At 40.9% G+C, this 22,019-nt stretch overlaps 1 protein-coding gene across 1 annotated transcript in view; it reads left to right on the forward strand.

Annotated features, from left to right (window-relative positions):
• The first annotated feature begins 838 nt into the window (after positions 1-838).
• The window catches only part of LOC140211703 (cyclin-dependent kinase 4 inhibitor B-like), a 50,277-nt gene continuing 29,096 nt past the window's right edge, over positions 839-22,019 (forward strand). The window contains exon 1 of the mRNA XM_072281778.1: positions 839-935. The gene's annotated coding sequence lies outside the window, so the exon portion shown is untranslated. The remainder of the gene's footprint in view (positions 936-22,019) is intronic.

The raw sequence follows: 22,019 nt of genomic DNA on the forward strand, positions 1-22,019 counted from the left end.
AAATGAACAGAGATGTTCATGATTTATCATTACTTTTATGGTGCAGTCATTAATCCTATAGTCTGGGAAAGAATGATAAACGTTAAATATCATTTGGTTATTTGAATTCAGTGACCCAAGCAGGATCACAAACTTTTGGCACAAGCGCAATGCCACCTGCCTTTGGCAGCCATCCTTTTGTTAACGTCCTCTTGCTGGTCATGAGATTAGTGTTCCACATAGTGAGTGCAAAATCACACCAGGACAACAATTCTCACCAGTGTTCTAGGTGAGAGAGGAGGCGAGGGAGAGAAAGAAAGAGAGGGAGAGAGCGGGAGAGGGAGAGTGCGAGAGAGAGAGAGAGAGAGAGAGAGAGAGAGAGAGAGAGAGAGAGAGAGAGAGAGAATGAGTGCCAGCACTTTCCACATATACAACTGTGAACCCTTGCACAAGAACATGCTTAAAATGATGAACAGCTGCTGACAGACAGGCGTACACGTTATTATTTGAATTTGTCCTTAAACAAGTCAGAAAAAGAGCACAAAATGAAAGTAAAACATCGCTCATTTGAAAGCAGAACAAGCTCAAATCCAGTCCAGTATTTCTGTGCTTCCCAAGCAGTTCCTTTTGAATTCTGTTCAGCTGAAATGTAAATTTTGACATTGGCTGTAGAATGCTACTGTCTTTTACAAATTCTGGTTTATATTTAGTGGACTTGTTTGCCCGTTGCTTGAACTTGGTGAGTGGTAATGGATTAATCAGCATAAATGCTTGTTTCCTTTCAATTTGAACTGATCACATGGTTCCAACTGTCATTTCACTGGCTGCGATACATGTACGACTGCTGCTGATTCACTGCTGCTGACTGGCACCTGGCAAATGAACGCTCTTTCCAGTCATGACTGAACAGTTTCATAGGGAAAACCTTTTGAAGAAAAGCTGACCAAGATGCAAAGGTAGAGAGAGCATTATTTAAATGTCTTTAAGATTTTCACTGTGCGCAGCTGAATATTTTATTGCAACTGTGATCATTTATTTCAGTAATATCAATATTGAAAGTGACTAACAGCTTCCCTTCCTAGCATCTGAATTTCACGGTGGGTAAACACGTATGATGCTGGTAAATCTCAACAAAGTAACAACGTTTATTTTCGATAGTTAAAAAAATGTGATTTTCAGCCAAAAAAAAACGTCATATCAATGTATTTAGTATTTCTACCACACAATCCAGAAAAGTTGCTTATCAACTGTAAAACCTCGCTAGAAACTCTAAGTTTCAGCAGTTACAGCCATTTGATTCTTAAGAGATAATTATTAATAGATGCCATTCATCATAGCTGAGAGATGGACTTTGAAATATTAGGGTCCAAGGTTTCCATGGTGCTCCTGAAGATCAAAGGGGGAAAGAATGTTGCGTGATCGAGCATCTTTGGCCATTTATTCACCTTGGGTACCTTTGTTATGTGTAGCATATGATAATAAATATTAACAGCATCCAACCCAGGTCCCTGCCTCACACCGCTACTGGTGACAGCACAAAAAGAACCAATCAGCAGAAAGGTATCTTGGCATCTTTCAAGTGTAGTGGTTGTCGCAAACAGTAACTTTAAAGTGGCTGTTAGTCCTTGCAGTGGATGTGGGAGAGGTGTTTTGGATACACAAGAGTCTCACCCTGAGCTGCTGGGCACATTGCAGGAGTAATGACATGCCATCAGCCAGGTGATGAAATGTTCACCTGTAGAGGCTATTTTTCTTCTCTCTGTGAAATGGTCAGAGACACTACCAATGTAGATCTGAACAGCAAAACTGTTCAATGAACTTAGCCAGAAGCTTTATTGCAGTTTGATTCATTGGTTTCTTAGCAATTTGAGTTCAAAATTACTACCCAGATATCCCAACATCCTTTTGAGTTTCTGCAGCTGTGGAGTAACTATGGGCTCAATATTTGACCACAGAACTCTAGTGATGAGAGTTAATGTGGAAGACAAAAAGTTTGCATTTGTTTTGGGGTGCCTTAGTGTCCTTTCAGGAAATGTCTTCAGAGTCTTGCTTTTCTCTGGCACTTTTTCTAGGGTAGAAATTATGACTCCAAGATTGGGGGTGTAGTGGGCAGTGAGGAAGACTATCATAGCTTGCAGTGCGACCTGGACCAGCTGGAAAATTGGGCTGAAAAATGGCAGATTGAATTTAACACAGACAGGTGCAAGGTGCTGCGCTTCAGTAGGACCAACTAGGGTAGGTCTTACACAGTGAACGGTAAAGCACTGAGGAGTGTAGTAGAACAAAGGGATCTGGGAATACAGGTCCATCATTCATTGAAAGTGGTGTCACAGGTAGATAGGGTCATAAAGAAAACTTCTGGCACACTGGCCTTCATAAATTGAAGTATTGAGTACAGGAGATGAGGTGTTATGTTATGGTTGTATAAGACATTGGTGAGGCCTAATCTGGAGTATCATAAGCAGTTTTGAACACCTACCTACAGGAAAGATGTAAATAAGGTTCAAACAGGAGAGGGAAAATTTACAAGGATGTTGCTGGGACCGGAGGACCTGAGTTATAAGAAAAGATTGAATATGTTAGGACTTTATTCCTTGGAACATTGAAGATTGAGGGGAGATTTGATAGAGGTATACAAAATTATGAGGAGTATAGATAGGGGAAATGCAAGCTAGGATGGCCCACGCCATACATCATTTGCACAAGAGCTCTGTATTCCCCTGAGGTATGGACACGAGGATCTCAAAGCCATCCCAAATGCTTTGTCTCCACTTTGAGCAGATGGCCACAGATTTCCAAGACTCAGTTGGATTGTTGTATTCAAGTAGGTTTTGAGCACATTCTAAATCGTCGTCTCTGTCCATCTGGTAATCTCATTCAATGACTCAGATTGGAATAGGGTATGCACTTCAGGAGTCTGGTGTTGGTCGTGAGGGAAATGTGGCCTGCATTAGAGACCAGCAAAGTTAGGTAGGATCTTAACTTTGACCCGATGATGGTGCTGACGTTGGTTCACTCATTCCTTCTGGTACATTTGGAGGATTTAATGGACAGAACATTTGTAATTTTGAAATGTTGTAACACATCTGGTGTTGGTATCTGATCTGATAGGACAGCAGGGATCACTGTTGGCTGGTAGGTCAGGAGACTTTGTGTCAGGTCTGAGATCTTCATCTTCAAAACCTCCTTTCCTCAAAGGCCATCTTGGGATATAGAAAGTGACAGTGAATTTCATCTATGACTTTGGCTACGGCTGAGAGTTGGCTCCCAAAGATGTGCTAGTGAAGAAAATAATAGACTACTGTAAGTTGCTCCTCATGTAGGTGAGTGAGAGGAGAATCAGGGTGGAGATGATGGCATTTGGAAGAGCATAGGTTACAGGCAAGTAAAAGGTGAAATGGGTCTGAAGGGAATGCACTAAGAGCCTTCACTGATTCAGTAAGTCAGTGTACCTCCATCTGCATGTCACCTACGCAAAAGTGCACATGTGAAACAAACATAAAATGGGGATAAATGTTTACCTGCAGTCAAATTGAGGAAAGTGCTCCACAGCCCTCCCCACTTAGTGCAGTCCAATACTTTAGTAAGAATACTAAAGGCACATGTGCAGGCTGGAACTGCTCTTGTATTTTTCTCAGAGTTATAGGGCAATGAAAATCATGTTCACTGTGCCTCTATATTTTTTTAAAATTCACACAGTGATCCAGGGAGTTGCTCTTAGACAACAGGTGCAGGAGTAGGCCATTCGGCCCTTCGAGCCAGCACCGCCATTCACTGTGATCATGGCTGATCATCCACAATCAGTACCCTGTTCCTGCCTTCTCCCCACTCTTCTGCTAGTGGAGTGGGTTTGGGGGGGGGGGGGGGGGGGGTAGAATCCAGCAAAGACTTTCCCTGTGACCGAGAGCAGAGAAACCAGTGTTGACCACAGTTGGCTTTCTCTCTATTCCTAATGATGGTCTTCATTACAGCAACTCTGAAGTCATTTTGTTGTTGTCCAGGGACCATAACTGAAGCAAAACTGTGATGTTACCTCTGCTCACCTTCTTTTTTCCAGCCTCTTGATAGCATGTAATCCATTCCATCAAATGTAGAGCAGCCAAATTATCATATCCCCGAGGCAGTGAACCAAATTTCAACATCAAGGTCAATTAGAAAGATTACTACCTGAAAATAGAGCAATATGGAAGAAGGCCACTTCTTCTGGTTTTACATCTGATCTGCTGGGAATTAGTTGCTACCATCAATATCCTCTTCCCTCAAGCTCAGCTCACATACCTACAGTCACCCGAGGCTGTGTTTTACTATCTGCACCACTGCTACACTGACTAAGTCTTCGATTATAATCGGTGATCACATTATGTTGGTAATACACCAAAGATGTAGTTCTGGGCAATTCTTCTCTGACGGTCATCATTAGCTACGGGACCATTGCTGAAACTTGGGGCACAATGCAATTTCTCAGCAGCTATATTGGGAGGGATGGAGAAGTCCATTAGTGAGAGGATGGCATCAGACCATCTGATATGTTAACGCCAAGGAACTTAAAGCTAGACTGCTGACGCCCTAATGAGAACTGGCTCATGGGCCTGCAGTTACTTCCTGCTGATAATCAGTTCTTTGGGGGTTTTTTTGCAAAAAACTATTTAGCCAAACTATTCCAGTAGGAACACAGAATGGCCAATGTTGAAAGTTGGACACAGTACAATTTCTGGGCAGCTGTACTGGGAGGGATGGAGAACATCCATTTGTGAGAGGTGGCACTGTCTAAGTGTGAGTCAGTGCCTTTAGGGAATATCTGGAACTGAAATAGGTGTTCAGGTTAAAACATCTGCAAACTAATAATTGCAAAGCCAGCTTTTTTTCATAACTCCCAAATCACGTGCCTCACTTCAACCCAAAGAGTGGTAAACAGCGTTCGTTCAACGCATTTTGTGGAAAGTCATTTTAAAGGAAGTTGATTCGAATGCCTTTGTCAAATGTTGCACTCAATTATAATATCCATGTTAAAACCGATATATTTGGAAGTAACATGCACTAAAATATGTCTTTGTTGAACCATGGCATGGATCTTCTTTGCATTGCATTATAGTAATGCATTATTTTGAAAGCTTATTCAGTGCGCTAGATGTTTTAAAGGATGTAACAGTGTTCTTCCAATCAGCACTAGTCAGTACACACATCCTGTAATCTTAGCCAAATCACCACAAAAAAATGAAGAAGTGACACTGAATATTTGAATAACAGTTCGATCTAAAACCAGTGCATTATGCCAGAACAATGGAGACTGCAATGGGATGAGGCAGGATTTGGCTAGTGTAGACTGGGAACACAGGCTATATGATGGGACGGTTGAGGAACAGTGGGAGACTTTCAAAGAGATTTATTATGGTGCTCAACAAAAGTATCTTCCAATTAAAAGCAAGGACAGTAAGGGTGGGGAGAGCCAGACTTGGATCACAAAGGAAATTAAAGAAGGCATCAAACTAAGAGTAGTGGAAAGCGGAAGATTGGGAACGTTTTAAAAATCAACAAAGAACCACAAAGTGAGCAATAAAGAAAGGGAAGATAGATTATGAAAATAAAATTAAAAAACAGACAAAAGTTTTTATAGTTATATAAAGTGGAAAAAGGTAGTTAAAGTGAACGTAGGTCCCTTAGAGGACGAGAAGGGGGAATTGATATTGGCCAATGAGGAAACGGTAGAGGCTTTGAATGACTATTTTGTGTTAGTCTTCACTGTAGAGGATACATCTAATATGCCAAAGAGAGATGTAATGGATGTGATGGGAGGTGAGGCCCTCGATACAATAGCTATCACAAACTTGAGGGCCTGAAGATGGTTAAGTCCCCTGGTCCTGATGGAATGCATCCCAGGGTACTGAAAGAAATGGCAGAGGTTATAATAGGGGCTTTGGTGATAATCTGCCAAAATTCTCTGGACTCTGGGCAGGTCCCAGCAGATTTGAAGATGGCAAATGTCACACCACCGTTCAAAAAAGGATGTAGGCAAAAGGCAGGTAACTATTGACCAGTTAGTTTAACATCTGTATTTGGGAAAATATTTGAAGCTATCATTAAAGAAGAAATAGCAGGGCACCTGGAAAGAAATGGATCCATCAGGCAGATGCAACATGGGTTCAGCAAAGGCAGGTCCTGTTTGACAAACTTACTGGAGTTCTTTGAGGATATAATGAACGCACTGGATAGAGGGGAACAGATGGATGCTAGTTACTTGGATTGCCAGAAGGTATTCAATAGAACAGGCTCGAGGGGCCAGATGGCCTACTCCTGCTCCTATTTCTTATGTTCTTATCTAACAGGCAGGAGGAGAACTTCAGAGTAGAAAGAGTCATTAAACTGAAGGACTGTTGAAAAAAGAGTTTTGAAGATACTGAAAATATAGGTAAAAAGAATTACTCCAATATTTTCAACAAATAGAGAAGTGTTGCTGGCATATTAAATTTTATTGGCTGAAGAGATAGCTCATAAGACCATAAGATCATAAGATACAGGAGCAGAAATTAGGCCATTTGGTCCATTGGGTCTGCTCTGCCATTCAATCATGGCTGATTCTTTTTTCCCCTTCTCAGTCCCACTCCCCAAGCCTTCTCCCCATAACCTTTGATGCCATGTCCAATCAAGAACCTGTCAATCTCTGCCTTAAATACACCCAATGACCTGGCCTCCTCAGCTGCCTGTGGTAATAAATTCCACAAATCCACAACCCTCTGAATAAAGAAATTTCTCTGCATCTCTGTTTTAAATGGACGTCACTCTATCATGAGCTGTACCCTCTTGTCCTAGACTCTACCACCATGGAAAACATCCTTTCCACATCTACTCCATCTAGGCCTTCAACATTCGAAAGGTTTCAACAAGATCCCCCCCTCATCCTTCTAAATTCCAGCGAGTACAGACCAAGAGCCATCAAATGTTCCTCGTATGATAACCCTTTCATTCCCAGAATCATTTTTGTGAACCTCCACTGAACCCTCTCCAATGTCAGCACATCTTTTCTTAGATGAGGGGCCCAAAACTGTTCACAATACCCAGGGTTAGGCCTCACCATCGCGTCCCTGCTCTTCTATTCTAGACCTCTTGAAACGAATGCTAACATGGCATTGGCCTTCCTCACCACCAAATCAACCTGCAAGTTAACCTTCAGGGTGTTCTGCATAAGGATTCCCAAGTCCCTTTGCATCTCAAATTTTTGGATTTTCTCCCCGTTTAGAAAATAGTCCGCACATTTATTTCTACTACCAAAGGGCATGACCATGCATTTTCCAACATTGCATTTCATTTGCCACTTTCTTGCCCGTTCTCCTAATCTGTCTAAGTCCTTCTGCAGCCTACCTGTTTCGTCAACACTACCTGTCCCTCCACCAATCTTTGTATCATCTGCAAAGTTGGCAACAAAGCCATCTATTCCATCATCCAAATCATTGATATTCAGCATAAAAAGAAGCGGTCCCAACACCAACCCCTGTGGAACACCACTAGTCACTGGCAGCCAACCAGAAAAGGATCCTTTTATTCCCACTGGCTGCCTCCTACCAATCAGCCAATGCTCTAACCATGCCATAACTTCCCTGTAATACCATGGGCTCTTAACTTGGTAAGCAGCTTCATGTGTGGCACCTTAAGGCCTTCTGAAAGTCCAAATATACAATATCCACTGCATCCCCTTTATCTATCCTACTTGTAATCTCCTCAAAGAATTCCAACAGATTTGTCAGACAAGGTTTTCCCTAAAGGAAACCATGCTGACTTTTTCCTACCTTGTCCTGTGTCACCAAGTACTCCATAACCTCATCCTTAACAATTCACTCCAACATCTTTCCAACCATTGAGGTCAGACTAACTGGTCTATAATTTCCTTTCTGCTGCCTTCATCCTTTCTTAAAGAGCGGGGTGACATTTGCAATTTTCCAGTCCTCTGTCACCATGCCAGAGTCCAATGATTTTTGAAAGATCATTGCTAATGCCTCCACAATCTCTACCGCTACCCTAGGGTGCAGTTCATCTGGCCCGGGTGACCTATGTACCCTTGGGTCTTTCAGCTTTTTGAACACCTTCTCCCTTGTAATAGTAACCGCACCTACTTCTCTTCCCTCACACCCTTCAACATCTGGCACACTGCTAGTGTCTTCCACAGTGAAGACTGATGCAAAATAACTCATTTAATCCATCTGCCATCTCCTTGTCCCCCATTGTTATTTCTCCAGCCTCATTTTCTAGTGGTCCTATATCCACTCTCATCTCTCTTTTATTTTTTACATACTTGTAAAAGCTTTCACTATCCATTTTGAAATTGTTTGCTAGCTTACTTTCATATTTCATCTTATCCCTCCTAATGATTCATTTAGTTGCTCCCAAAAGGGTTTTAAAGGCTTCCCAATCTTCTGTCTTCCTACTAATGTTTGCTTTGTTGCATGCCTTCTCTTTTTCTTACATTAGCTTAGTGGCCACATTATTAGGTACAGCTTGGTAATGCAAGTACGTAATCAGCCAATAATGTGGCAGCAACTCAATGCTCAATTGCCAACATGGTCAAGAGGTTCAGTTGTTGTTCAGACCAGACATCAGAATGGGGGAAGAAATATGATATAAGTGACTTTGAATGATCGTTGGTGCCAGATCAGAAACTGCTGATCTCCTGGAAATTTTACACACAATAGTCTCTAGAGCTTACAGAGGACGGTGAGAAAAACAAAACCCATTCTCTGAGAGGTAGTTCTGTGGGTGAAAATGCCTATTTAATGAGAAAAGTCAGAAGAGAATGGCCAAACAGGCTCAAACAGATGGGAAGCAAACAGTAATTCAAATAACCATGCATTACTGAAGTGGTGTGCAGAAGAGCATCTCTGAATGCACATCACATCGAACCTTGAAGTGAATGGGCTACAACAGCAGAAGACCATGAACATACACTCAGTGGCCTCTTTATTGGGTAATGGAGCTATTCAATCATATTACCTAAGATATCTTGTGGCGTTAAATACATATCCAGCATCCCAGTGCAAAGAGCAACACTGAAGCATTCTCAGTCAAGTTCAGCCAGAAGATCTAAGACCATGATGAATCCTGAATCCTGTTGTTTTACATAAACTTATATCAAGATAAAGGCTGGTACTGTGCTGTAAGTCTCTAAAAACATTTCTCTAAAAAGCTGAAAGCACTGAATACAGTGAAAACTACAGGACCATGCAACATCCCGAATACCAGCGTTCTATATCTTGCCATGCATTTCAAAGTTCAGAGTAAATTTTTCATCAAAGTATCTATACATTAACATATATTACCCTGAGATTCATTTTCTGGCAGCATTTATGGGGGGGAAGCGGTACAATGGAATTTATAGAAAATTATACATATAAAGACTGACAAACAAGCAACCAATGTGCAAAAGAAGACAAACAGTGCAAATAATAAAAAATAATTCTGAGAACATGAGTTGTAAAGTGTTCTTGAAAGTGGGTCTGTAGGTCGTAGAATCAGGTTAGAGTAGTGGTGATTGAAGTTATCCACGCTGGATCAGGAGCCTGATGGTTTTCGGGTGATAACTAGTCTTAAACCTGGTGATTTGGGACCTAAGACTGCTTTACCTCTAGCCCAGTGGTGGTAGTGAGAAAAGGATATGGCCTGGATGATGGGTCTTTGATGATGGATGCTGCTTTCTTGTGGCAGTGCACTACGTAAATGTATTCAGTGGTTGTGAGGGCTTTGACTGTGATGAACTGGGCTGTGCTCACCACTTCCTTTAGCCTTTTCCATTTCTGGACATTAGTGTTTCCATACCAAGCCATGATGCAACAAGTCAGGGTATTCTCAATTGTGCATCTGTAGAAGTTTGTTGAAGTTTTTGACATGCTGGATCGACTCAAACTTCTAAGAAAGTAGAGACATTGTTGTGCTTTTTTTTTGTGATGATACTTAAGTGATGGTCCCAGGACAGATACTCTAATATGTTAACACCAAGGGATTTAAAGCTACCGACCGTCAACCACTGATGCCCTAATGAGAACTGGCTCATGGACCGACAGTTTCTTCCTACTGTAGATGATCATCAGCTCTTTGTTTTTTTAACCAAACTACTTAGCCGAACTATTCCAGTACAAACACAGAATAGCATCTGCCCAATGATATGGAGAATTACCCGGGTATGTCCTGTGTATAGAAAGCAAGAAAAATCTAATGCTTCTAATTATTGCCCCATCAACTCTCAATCATTATCAAAATGGTCAAAGGTGTTGTCAATGATGCTATCTATTCAGCAACATTCAATAATAGCCTACTAGTCAGCACTTTGATTTTACTAGGACAATTCGTCAGAATAGCCTGGTACCAGATGAATTTCTGAAGTGACTAAGAATAAGTGCCCTTGGCACTAAAGTAATATTTGAGTGAGTGTCATCTCATAAAGCTGAGGTCAATGATAAACAAAAGGGAAGTTTTCCAGAACTTGAAGTCCCACCTTTTCAAAAGGAGAATGGTTATGGTTGTTAATTTTGTTTTGGCAATCCAAAACATGGTTTTCCCTTTTTTATTTTAAGGTGCTGAATATTGTTATGTTAATTTCAAAAGGAATTATGTTGTTCCTGCATTCTGGAAAGGCTTTTAGATGTCTGTGAGAAGTTCTGAACAATTGCACCTGGAAGGGCATGATGTAGTTTTGGGGATATTGTATGAGTTCAATGGCCAGTACGTGCTGTTAACATCACACGGCCAAACTGCATCTATTTGATTCCACCTGCTCTTGTTTCTGCATGTTTCTGTAGGTCTAAATATACTACTCTCTTTGTCCATTTGGTTCTGCACTCAGTCTTGTCCATTCAATATTAGAAAAGAAAATTATTCTCTGCAGGTAAAAATTGCAGATTAGTTGGAAAAGAAAATATCTATCATTCACCATTTAGTCTTCAGGAAAAAAAAACAAATGCTGAAAATCTGTAATAAAATGCAGAGGCCACTTGGTAGATGAAAAACCATCTGTGGAGAGAATTGATAAAGGGAGTTTGAGCTGAGATGTTCATCCTGTTATTCTCACCAGAGACAGTATTCAACCTGTTGAATGTTTCCAGCATTTCCTGTTTCAAATTGGCTCTGAAATTGTTAGCAGGGTGGGACATCAGATTAGTCATCTGTAACCAGACCATGAAACAAGTTGAACTAGTTTTCAAAGAGCCTTCACAAGAGCAAAAAGGTCTGTCCTGACATCACTAGAACTGGAGACAGTCAAGGCTAAATGTTGCAAGTTGAAATGTAACAATGGAGTTGTTGTTTAAGGTTATGTTAGATATTTTATATAGTTTAACAGACAAGCTGCTGAGATATGTTCATGTATTTTGTTGGCTTGTCATATTATAAATACATTTCAAAGTTCCAATTAAATTTAGTATCAAAGTACATATATGTCACCATATACAACCCTGAGATTCATTTCCTTGTGGGCATACTCAATAAATCCATAATAGAATAATAATATAATAGAATCAGTGAAAGACCACACCAACTTACATATTCAACCAGTGTTCAAAAGACAACAAACTGTCCAACTATAAAAATAAATAATTAATAATAATAATAAATAAATAAGCAATAAATATCGAGAACATGAGATGAAGAGACTTGAAAGTGAGTCCCTAAATTCTGGAACATTTCAATGGTGGAGCAAGTGAAGTTACCCTCTTTGGTTCAAGAGCATGATGGCTGAGGGATAATAACTGTTCCTGAAGCTGGAGGTGCGAGTCCTGCGGCTCCTGTACCTTCTTCCTGAAGCAGTGAGAAAGGAGCATGACCTGGGTGGTGGGGGTCCCTGACGATGGATGCTGCTTTCCTCAGGCAACACTTCATGAAGATGTGCTCAATGGGGAGGACTGAACCGTATCCACTACTCTTTGTAGGATTTTCCATTCAAGGGCTTTCCATACCAGGCTGTGATGCGGCTGGTCAATATACTCTCCACCACACATCTATAGAAATTTAAAGTTTAGATGTCATGCCAAATCTTCGCAAAATCCTAAGAGAGTAGAGGAACTGCCATGCTTTTTTTCGTAACTGCACATATTTGCTGGACCCAGGACAGGTCGTCCGAAATAATAACACCAAGGAATTTAAAGTTGCTGACCCTCTCCCTCTCTGATGAGGACTGACTCATGGGCCTCTGGTTTCCTTCTCCTGAAGCCACACAGTCACAAGTGTAAAGCAAAGTGTAGAGCAGGGGGCTAAGCACACATGCTTGTGGTGCACTTGCATTGATGGTGATCATGGAGGAGATATTGTTGCCTATCTGAACTGACTGAACCATTTGTGTTACCACAGTAACTACTTCATTTTAAATTCCTCTAAACATTTCACACAGTTAAGTGCAGGCACATGAATACAGAAACTGATATTATGTATAACAAGATTATAAGCAAATGTGATTTTATATTTATCCAAAACCTAGGATTCTGAAGCAAATGTTTGGCAATTAAAATAATCTAGCCTTTGTAATGTTTGGCAATTAAAATAATCTAGCCTTTGTAATCTAGCCTAATATCTAAGTTAGTCTGTTCCTATATTCTTACTTCATTTGTGGTGTTGGTTTCCGCAACTAAAACAAAGTGAGGCGTTTTACGTTTAACAAAACCCGTGACACATTTTATTAAACTCCAAAACCTACACAACAAAAATGCTCTGAAATCCTTTTATGTAATTACATCATCACGTCAGACCAGCCACTTAAACGAAACCCCAACTCAATGTCGGTGGTAGTGGATTATGTACGTTTCTCCCAATTATATTACCCGACAAAAGCCACTCCAGAATCCGCTAAAACTGGCTTTGTGAGCCTGTCTGGAGCTCGCATGAGCCGCCTGGCTAGGGCCGCTGTTCCATGGCGGAGGAACCGCAGGAGCTTCTGGCTCGGCCAGAGGTATGTTGACATGCTCGTGGTCATGGCAGGGCCATGGAAGTGGAATATTCCAAATCCTGGTGGGCCAGTTTAAGGTGATCTATTGAAATACATCCAGGTTTACCCATCTTATCTGTGATAAAAGACTTTTCTCCCCATTCCAAAACACAGAACAGGCCATCGTAAGGGGCCTAAGGGGGTGTTGGTGTGTGTCAAGACGGACGAAAACAACCGAGGCGGAATGTAGGTGAGCAGGAACCCAGGGGTGCTGTACACCATGATAGGAGGGAGGAATAGGTGCAGAGGAATTGAATTTAACAAGGGGCTGGAATAGTGTTGAGAGGTCACGGTTCACCATGGTAAGGAGGTGACAGAAACTGCAGGAGTGAGGAAGAGGACTAACAATGCCCACATTGGCATGGTCAAACATGATCAGGGACCTCAGAAGGTGCCAATGGTGCCTGGATATGACAGTTAATTTTTGCCCACTGGCACCCAACAGAAGCTGCAGTCAAATCACACACATCCTTTCTGAGGCCGTGCCACACAAACCAGTTCCTGTGAGGCCTTCTGGCCGAGTGCGAGAGGCCATGTACGGAGTCAAAAACAGTCTACCTCCAGTTTGCGGGCACTATGGGGGGAGGTCGACCAGTTGGGACATCGTACAGGAGAGAAACCCCAACCTCCCCGAACTTGATGTCAGCCAGCTGCAGGCCTGTGACTGCTGTTCGATAAGCCTGGGTCAGTAGCTTGAACGACTGCCATGCCAGCATAGTCAACCCCTATGTGTACAGTCTCCATGGCTGGCCATGAGAGGCAATCGGCCACAGCGTTATTTTTCCCCTTGATATGCTGTATATCAGTTGTGAACTCGGATATGTAGGCCAGGCGGTGTTGCTGCCGTGCGGACCAATGGTCTGCTATTTTGGACATTGCGTGCACGAGGGTTTATGTTCAATGAACCCTTCGAAATGGTGACCCTCCAGAGAAAAACGAAAATGGCAGACAGCCAGATAGAGAGGGAGAAGTTCATGGTCAAACATGCTGTACTTCCTCTGGGGGGACAGAGCTGGCAGCTGAAGAAGGTGAGAGGCTGCCACAGGCTTCTGATCAACCCTTTGTGCACAGCACCCACAGCGTAGTCCGAAGCATCAGTTGTGATGCATTTGGGAGTCGGTGTGCCAGTAGGGTCAATTTGGAAAGAGCCTTTTTGCTATTATCAGTCAGGCACTTTGTAGTGCAGGACATTAGGAAATGCATAACTCACAAGACGCTGGAGGAACTCAGCAGGTCGGGCAGCATCCGTGGAAATGATCAGTCAATGTTCCGGGCCGGAATCCTTCGTCAGGACTCAGTCAGGGTTCCAAAATGGGTTTTAATTTTTTGAAAGGTAGGCTCAGTAGATTTAATTTAAATAAATGCTGTAAATTGACTTTAGTTAATGCTATTTACAACATGAAAATTTATTGACAACATTAAATAGTAAAGTTACTAAAAACCATAAGTCAAAGCAATATTAATAGAAATATAGCCTAAGATACAATTTTATACAAGATTCAGAAAACATTTTCTTACTAAGTGACATGATCAGGCTCAAATATAGGCCTAGCATGTAAAACCTGTGCCTGTTTTTTTGCTGCACAAATACCCAGTTCTGTGTTGAACTCGAGATAAGTGGCAGGTCAGCAGCTGATTCTCAGTGCATAAAAATCCCTTCTTTAGAATGAAAATTTCCCTCCAATTTTCTACTACACCAGTAGAGTTTGTTCACTCTCATTAGTCAGTTGGCGGCGCAGAAGGGGAAGTTATGGAGGTAACTCAGGAGGGAGAGGCTGACGTCACAGCCCAAGTTGGTCGAGTTCATTCAATGCTGGGAAAATGCACTTCACACTCCTCATCAGCCTACTGCCCTCCCCGTCCATGCAATACAGCGCTCACAAATTATCAACCTACCATCCTCCCCTCCATGCAATACAGTGCTCACCAATTATCAGCGGTCTCCCCTACCTCACGTCAAAAATTGAGTATGGACTCAAGCAAATAATCACGGTCCTATTGCGCACTGTCATACTGAGCTGAGAGACCTCAAACGAGATTGCTAAAGGGACAGTTCAGTCACTGCCCACTACTGTGAGCGCTAGCATCGCACATTGCACGAAGTTCAAAAAAATGATGTTTTTTTTTAAAATCATGACCTCTCACAGAACCCTAGGGTTCCATAGAACTCCAGTTCAGAAACCCTGCCCTACAGTGTCCTTTTGGTCTTTGGACCTTGAAATCCAGTTTGATAATCTTTTACATGTCTAATTCTTATCAATAATCTAGAAAGATTCAGCTAAGTGTAAAAACTTCTTTAATTTTGGCTTCGATGTCTTCTTCGCCTCAAACTGCTTTGTGTGTGCAAGGATGACTTGATCCTGTAGGTTCTGAAGTGACTGGTGAGGCAGGGTTCACCAAATGCCAAAGCAGGGCCACCTAACGCTTAATTGGCCACGTGTCTAGATGTCTTAGGTGTTGAACTTCACAGCCAGAGAGAGAAATAGATAAGATAGTCACGAGAATGAATTAAGTGGCTGCAACACGAGTAACTCATAAAATATTTTTGATATTAACTTCAATATTCTCAGTATGGTTCTCCATAAAAAAACACTAAAAATGCTAATCTTTGTCAAATGGGGTTTGTAGTGGTGTACTAAGGCATAATTGTGTAAGTTAATAGCCAAATGAGTCATAGTTTATCTGTCCCTGCAAAATAACATTTGCATATATGGTATCTAAATCCTTCAGAGAATATGTAATTTTTTGGTTATTTTTCTCTATAATCATTTTTTTATTTCCCTGGATCTTGCAGTATTTATAGTTGAACTGTTAAACAGGAAGCAGTCCTCAGCTCTCTGTATCTTAGTTCAGAAATTATTTCAAAACTCCATCCTTTTTTGTAAATTCACCTTTGTACATTTGTTTCAGGTGTCACTCCTTTTACCTCAATCCCCTTTTAAGTCCCATTCACTCTCTGTGAAATATTTCAGACATAAGAATTATCGATAAAAGCAGAAAGCGCTAGGAATATTGAACATGTCAAGCAGCTTCATTGTTGAGAGATGCCACCTTGAAACCTGTTTATTACTCTTCAGATGCTGCCTGACTTGCTGAGTATTTCAAGAGTTCTGTGCTTTTATTTCAGATTTCCAGAATTAATAATTGATTGAAATATAAATCAGAGATTTCCCCTTCCTTCCTTGTTATTCTTCTGATTAAATGCTCGCCCAGTGCATTGCCACTGTCTACAAACGTTGCCTAATTATAACTTGCACAGCAAGTGAGGCAGTCCATGCCGCAGAAAATACTGAGTCTTTGAGGAGAGAGCTAACATGATACCGAATATTTTATTACACCTTACCATCCCAAAATGACTGGCAGTCAGGAATCAATTCTAGTGCGAGGAACACAGCAGCCATAGGGTGTAGGTTAACCTTCCGCTGCTCCACCACTCTTGAACCATGCTGGCTGTCAGTTTGCCCTCCTTCCCCTTCCGCCACCTGTTTGTTCTGTCTTCTTCCCCCTTCCTTTCCAGTTCTGATGAAGGCTTTCAGCCTGAAACGCCAACTGTTTATTCACTTCCGTAGATGCTGCCTGGCCTCCTGAGCTCCTCCAGCACTTTACAGGATGTGGTTTGCTTTGCTTTTCCATATAATCAACTTCAACTACACTTTTCTGAGGGATGAAGATTTAGCCAAGATACTCAGGGTAGATGGGGCCATGGCAGATTTTATATCTACCTGAGAAGGAATGTAAGGTCACGGAAAGATGGCCCCTCCAGCACTGCAGCACTCCCTCTGTGTCTACATTTTTATGCTTAACCTTCTGGACTGGACCGCATAAACTTTTGGCTCAAAGGCTCAATTGCTACAAAATGAACTGCAGGTCACTTTCTTTTATAGATGTGTTTCTTTAAGATTAGTGGCTAGCACCTTCTCTTCCTTGCTGATTAGAAAACCTAAATCACGATCCATTACGAATGCTTGCAAACTGAGAGTCTTGGAACACCACTGCACAGAAACAGGCCCTTTGGCCCATCTATTCTCATGCTGCTCATGTTATCCTGCTTAGTCTCTTCAATCTGCTCCCAGACCACAGCCCCCCATACCCCTCCCATCCACGTACTTATTCAAATATCTGTTAAATGTTGAAATTAAAACCACATCCATCACTTCCGCTGACAGCTCATTCTACACTCTCACCACCCTCTGAGTGAAGAGCTTCCCCCTCATGTTCCCCTTAAACATTTCACCTTTCACCCTTAACCCATGACCTCTAGTTCTAGTCTCACCTAGCCTCAGTAGAAATCCTGCTTGCATTTACCCTATCTATACCCCTCATCATTTTGAATACCTCTATCAAATCTCCCCTCATTCTCCTACGCTCCAGGGAATGAAGTCCAAACCCGTTCAACCTTCGCTGTAACTCAGGATTTCAAGTCCCGGCAACACCCTTGTAAATTTTATCTGCACTCTTTCAGTCTTATTGATAGTTTTCCTGCAGGTACTGTAGGAACAAATTACTGCTAGTTCCTCATGAGTTTTCCAAACTTATTATTGAAATATTACTTAAGTTTCATGAACCCAACCCCCTGTAATTATTGATATTCCATCAGGACAATCATCCAGCCCAGGTTGAGAACCATACCTGAGGTTCCAAATGCAAAGAGCTTGTCTTCCAGATTGTAACAGGAACTCCCCAACTATTGCATATGTGAATCTGAAGGCTGCTCTTCAGCACTGCCTTGTAATGGAGTTGAGTTTTCTGCTGCAGTTGTGAATGGATTCCCACTGATCTGATTGTAGATTACAAATGCTCATTTAGAGTAGACTGAACTAGTCCCATATGCAACAGAAAGGAAGTTACTTATTCTGTGTGCCCAGAGGTGTTGATTCTGAAATCGGACTGTCCAAACTGACATGTTTAATCACTGAACTAAGATACAGAGAGCTGAGGACTGCTTCCTGTTTAACATTTCAAATATAAATACTGCAAGATCCAGGGAAATTAAAAAATGGTTATGGAGAAAAATAACCAAAAAATTACATATTCCCATACTAAATTCAACTTACACGACTAGCATTATTTATCAGAAATGCATACTCCAGGAAAGTTCAAGGAAATCTGTGGCCTATGAAATTTGTAATGGCCTGCTGGACAGACTATGCAGGGTTTTTTCCAAATTTATTATTAAACTATTTGAGGAGATTTGAGACCGTTAAACTTGTTGTCCAGGATGCAAACTCACAAGAATATCAAAGGAATATTCTTTAAAGTGCTCATACATACTGTTATATGCTGGCAACCTGTCACTTTGCCTCTCCTGTTAATTTCACAGTTGCTGCTTAACCCATTGAATTCCTCCAGTGCTCTGCTTTTGTACTGCATTCCAGCACCTGCAGTCTCCTGTCTTCATACTTCTGACAATTTTCATTCTGTTTCCTTAATGCACATTCAGCTTATTTGTTTCTGACCACCGCCAGGTTCATCTTGCTAAAATCAATCTTCCATATGAATGAAAGGGAATTAACAAATAAAGCGAGATCTCAAATTCTCTTCTATGGAGCAAACTGCATCAGTTACACTGTAGTTGCAATTCAAAGCCATTATGATTGCAGAATCTGTAATGTAAGCCTGCAGAGCTAAACAAAACTTTGATTGCACTGAATATAAATTTAAAATTTCCACCCACTTATCTGTATTGCCAGCCTGTGAAATCACTTTCCTCTGTGTAATCTTGACAAGTGTCATTTGTTTAGATGACAGGCACTTATTTATGTAGTATATGGCAAACTAGTTTCAAATTCTCACCCTTTCTAAATAAATGATTACACTCAGAAAATGGGACTTCCAAATTTGCTCAAATGAGCTAATAGCATTGATACATTCTACACACAGTAAATGCTCAGTAGGCCAGGCAGCATCATTGATAAACAGGAGATATTTTGGGCCGAGACCCTTCATCAGGACTGATCTGGGTTCCAACATTTGCAGAATCTCTTGTGTTGTACATACAATTCTTGCTAGCAAAAGGATAATGGGCAAAAATTCTGCAGTGCTAAATTTAAGTATGGGAGTCATAGCACATCACAAATCATGAGTTGTTTATGACTATTGGCAGGATTCTAAAACTGACTTGCTGTTTTAAACATTGATGTACATTATACTAATTATTGAATAGCAAATAAGAAATAAATGCTTTTCTAACTGTCCTGTGATGGACACATTGGAGATTGCTGCAAAAGCAAGGTTTAGTTGAAAGAATATTAAAGCCCCTTGTGATCTTAAACCACAAGGAATACAGTATCATATGTAATTTACAGCAGCAAAATAAAACTGTTTTAATCTTTGATTGGGTAACAATAATGAATCCTTGAATTTATATTACTTATGAATATATACATCCCAAAATATTACCAGCTTGTTATGTCAGTGAATGGCCCAGAAGATACCCTCAGCTGTGAGGGACAGTAATAGTCAGTCGGTGAAATCCAAAGTGTCATGACTCCCATCCAAATGCTTGCTTTGATATCTGTTTCCTCTCTTCTGCTGACATATCAGTTCTTGTTGGGGCTCTGATACCACAGGCAAAAAGTCCCCTTCAGCAAATCACTTACATGAAGCACTGGCAGTAGCAAACACTCAGAAGATTCTCTGGGCCCACCCCTGAGTGTGGCTTGGTAGCATATCACTGGCTGGGTGGCCAAAGCCAGTTTGGGTCTGCAGCAGGGAATCAGTCAACAAACACAAGAGAGAAATGTGAAGAAGGCAGATAGCTTATTTGCCTTTATTGCAGGAAGGTTAGAATTTTAAAATAGGGAAGTAATGGTAAAATTATATCGGGTACTGATGAGGCCACACTTGGAACATTGTGCATAATTTTGATCCTGTTATTTAAGAAAGGATGTAATCAGCAATGAAGGCAATTGAAAAGTGATTCACCAAACTGGGAAAAGATGGTTATTCTATCACAAGCAGCTAAATAAGTTTTAGACCTATATTCTTTGGTTTTGGAAGAATGAGGGGTGATCTTATTAAAGCATATAATATCCTGAGGGGCCTTTACTGGGTAGATGTTGAGATGCTTCCAGTAGCAGGAGAATCTTGACAAGGGAGTATTCTTACATGACAAGTTAACAGCCATTTAAATCTAAACTTCACCACAGAGGATGATGAATCTTTCAAATTCCCTTTCCAAGAAGTTTGTGAGCCAGATCATTGGTATCATTACAGAAGTGGCAGATAAATTTTGAAAGAGCAGGGAAGTGAGACTTATATACAGGAGAAATTAGGCCGGGAACATACAGGCAAAGTTATAATGAATGGCAGAGCAGTCTTAAGTGGCCTACTCCTCCTCTTATTTTCTTCTGAAGGAGTAGGCTTTCTTTTAATGCCCACACCTTCACAATTTCCTGTAACAATCAACCGACAACAATCAGATGTAGAAATCTTGGCTGTTGCCCAGTCGAATTGGTTTGACTTGTCAAAATGCACCATCATAATTGCTGGCAAGATTAAGATCATTTACAAATTGAAAGGAATTTGTCAGATCTTTAAGTATTAATGATTTGCATGCACAATGAGCCACATGGGAAACTGCATTTTTCTTATGATGATCTGCACATTAATCTAATTGAGTGATTTTTAAAATTTTAATATTCAATATTTAATATAATAATAGTATAATAATGTTGAATATTGGTACTTTCTTAATATTCCCCTATCAAGTTAGTTGATGTAAAATGCGGTTGTCTCAATCAATGGATTAATAAATTTGTTAAACTGTGGTAAGTTCTGTTTCTGAGATAAAATGAAAGTTTGTTTTTGCACAAAAGAAGGGGAATTACCTCTGCTACCCATATGGATATTTCTCATAGTGTATTTAACATCACTGAAACAAACTACCTGGTAATTAAATCCTACCCTTTACAAGTTAAAAATTGCATTTCTAGTGTTGCAACAAAAATTCATTCAGAAGTACATAAAGCTGCAGTGTAGAAATAAATTATTACTCTCTTCATGTTCAAAACGACATGTCTTGATATCATTTTTTTGCTCCAGATGTGATCTCCTAATTCTGTTTCATTTACTTACCCTGCTATTTAATGCTGACTTCTGCCTAAGTCCTTAATCACAACATTCTCTCATACGCCCTATATTTGAAGCATTTTCTTTGCCCACTAGGGGCTTGTGGGCCTTCCTACAACTGGGGGGAAAGGGTCTGTTTGGGAAGATGTGAGTTAGGCATTGGAATGCCACGACTTATCTGTTGGAGTTGGTGTGGCTTTGTCATAGTGGAGATGCTGTTCATGTTGGCCTCCTCCAGTACACTGGTATTAATAAATAAATATATATGATATTTATTTATACATACTTTTTTTTCCTAGATGATTTGAGATCCCTTCTGGGGAAGGTATGACCTGTACAAAAAGGACGGGTTACATCTGAACCCAGAAAGACAAATATTCTTGCGGCAGGTTTGCTGGAGCTTCGGGAGAGGGTTCAGACTAATTGGGCATCGGGATGGGAAATGGCTGAGGGTGGAGATGTTGCCTTAGAAGTAGATGTGGTGAAGAAGAACAGAGAGGTGATAGGGCAAAATTGCAGTCAGTAAAATGAATTTCCTCTGCTACCCATACGAATATTTATCATACTGCATTTAACATTACTGAAACAAACTAGGGGCAAAATTGAAAAGGGGGATGAATACATGACTGAAAGTGTTATATTTTAATGCATGCAGGTTATGGAATAAGGTAGATGATCTTGTAATGCAGTTAGAGATGGGCAGATATACCATTGTGGGCATCACTGAGTCACAGCTGAAAGAATACCATAGTTGGGAACTTAACATCCAAGGATACACCTTGTATCAAAAAGACAGGCAGGTAGGCAAAGCGGGTGGTGCTCTGTTGGTAGAACATGAAGTCAAATCATTAGAAAGAGGTGACGTAGAATCAGAAGATGTAGGATCCTTGAGAAGAGAGTTAAGAAACTACAAGGGTAAAAAGACCCTGATGGGAGTTTTATACAGGTGTATGAACAGTAGCCAGGATGTGGGAGACAAATTTCAATGGGATATAGAAAAGGCATGTAATCAGGG

This window comes from Mobula birostris, chromosome 17, assembly GCF_030028105.1.
Source record: "Mobula birostris isolate sMobBir1 chromosome 17, sMobBir1.hap1, whole genome shotgun sequence".
Taxonomy (NCBI): domain Eukaryota; kingdom Metazoa; phylum Chordata; class Chondrichthyes; order Myliobatiformes; family Myliobatidae; genus Mobula; species Mobula birostris.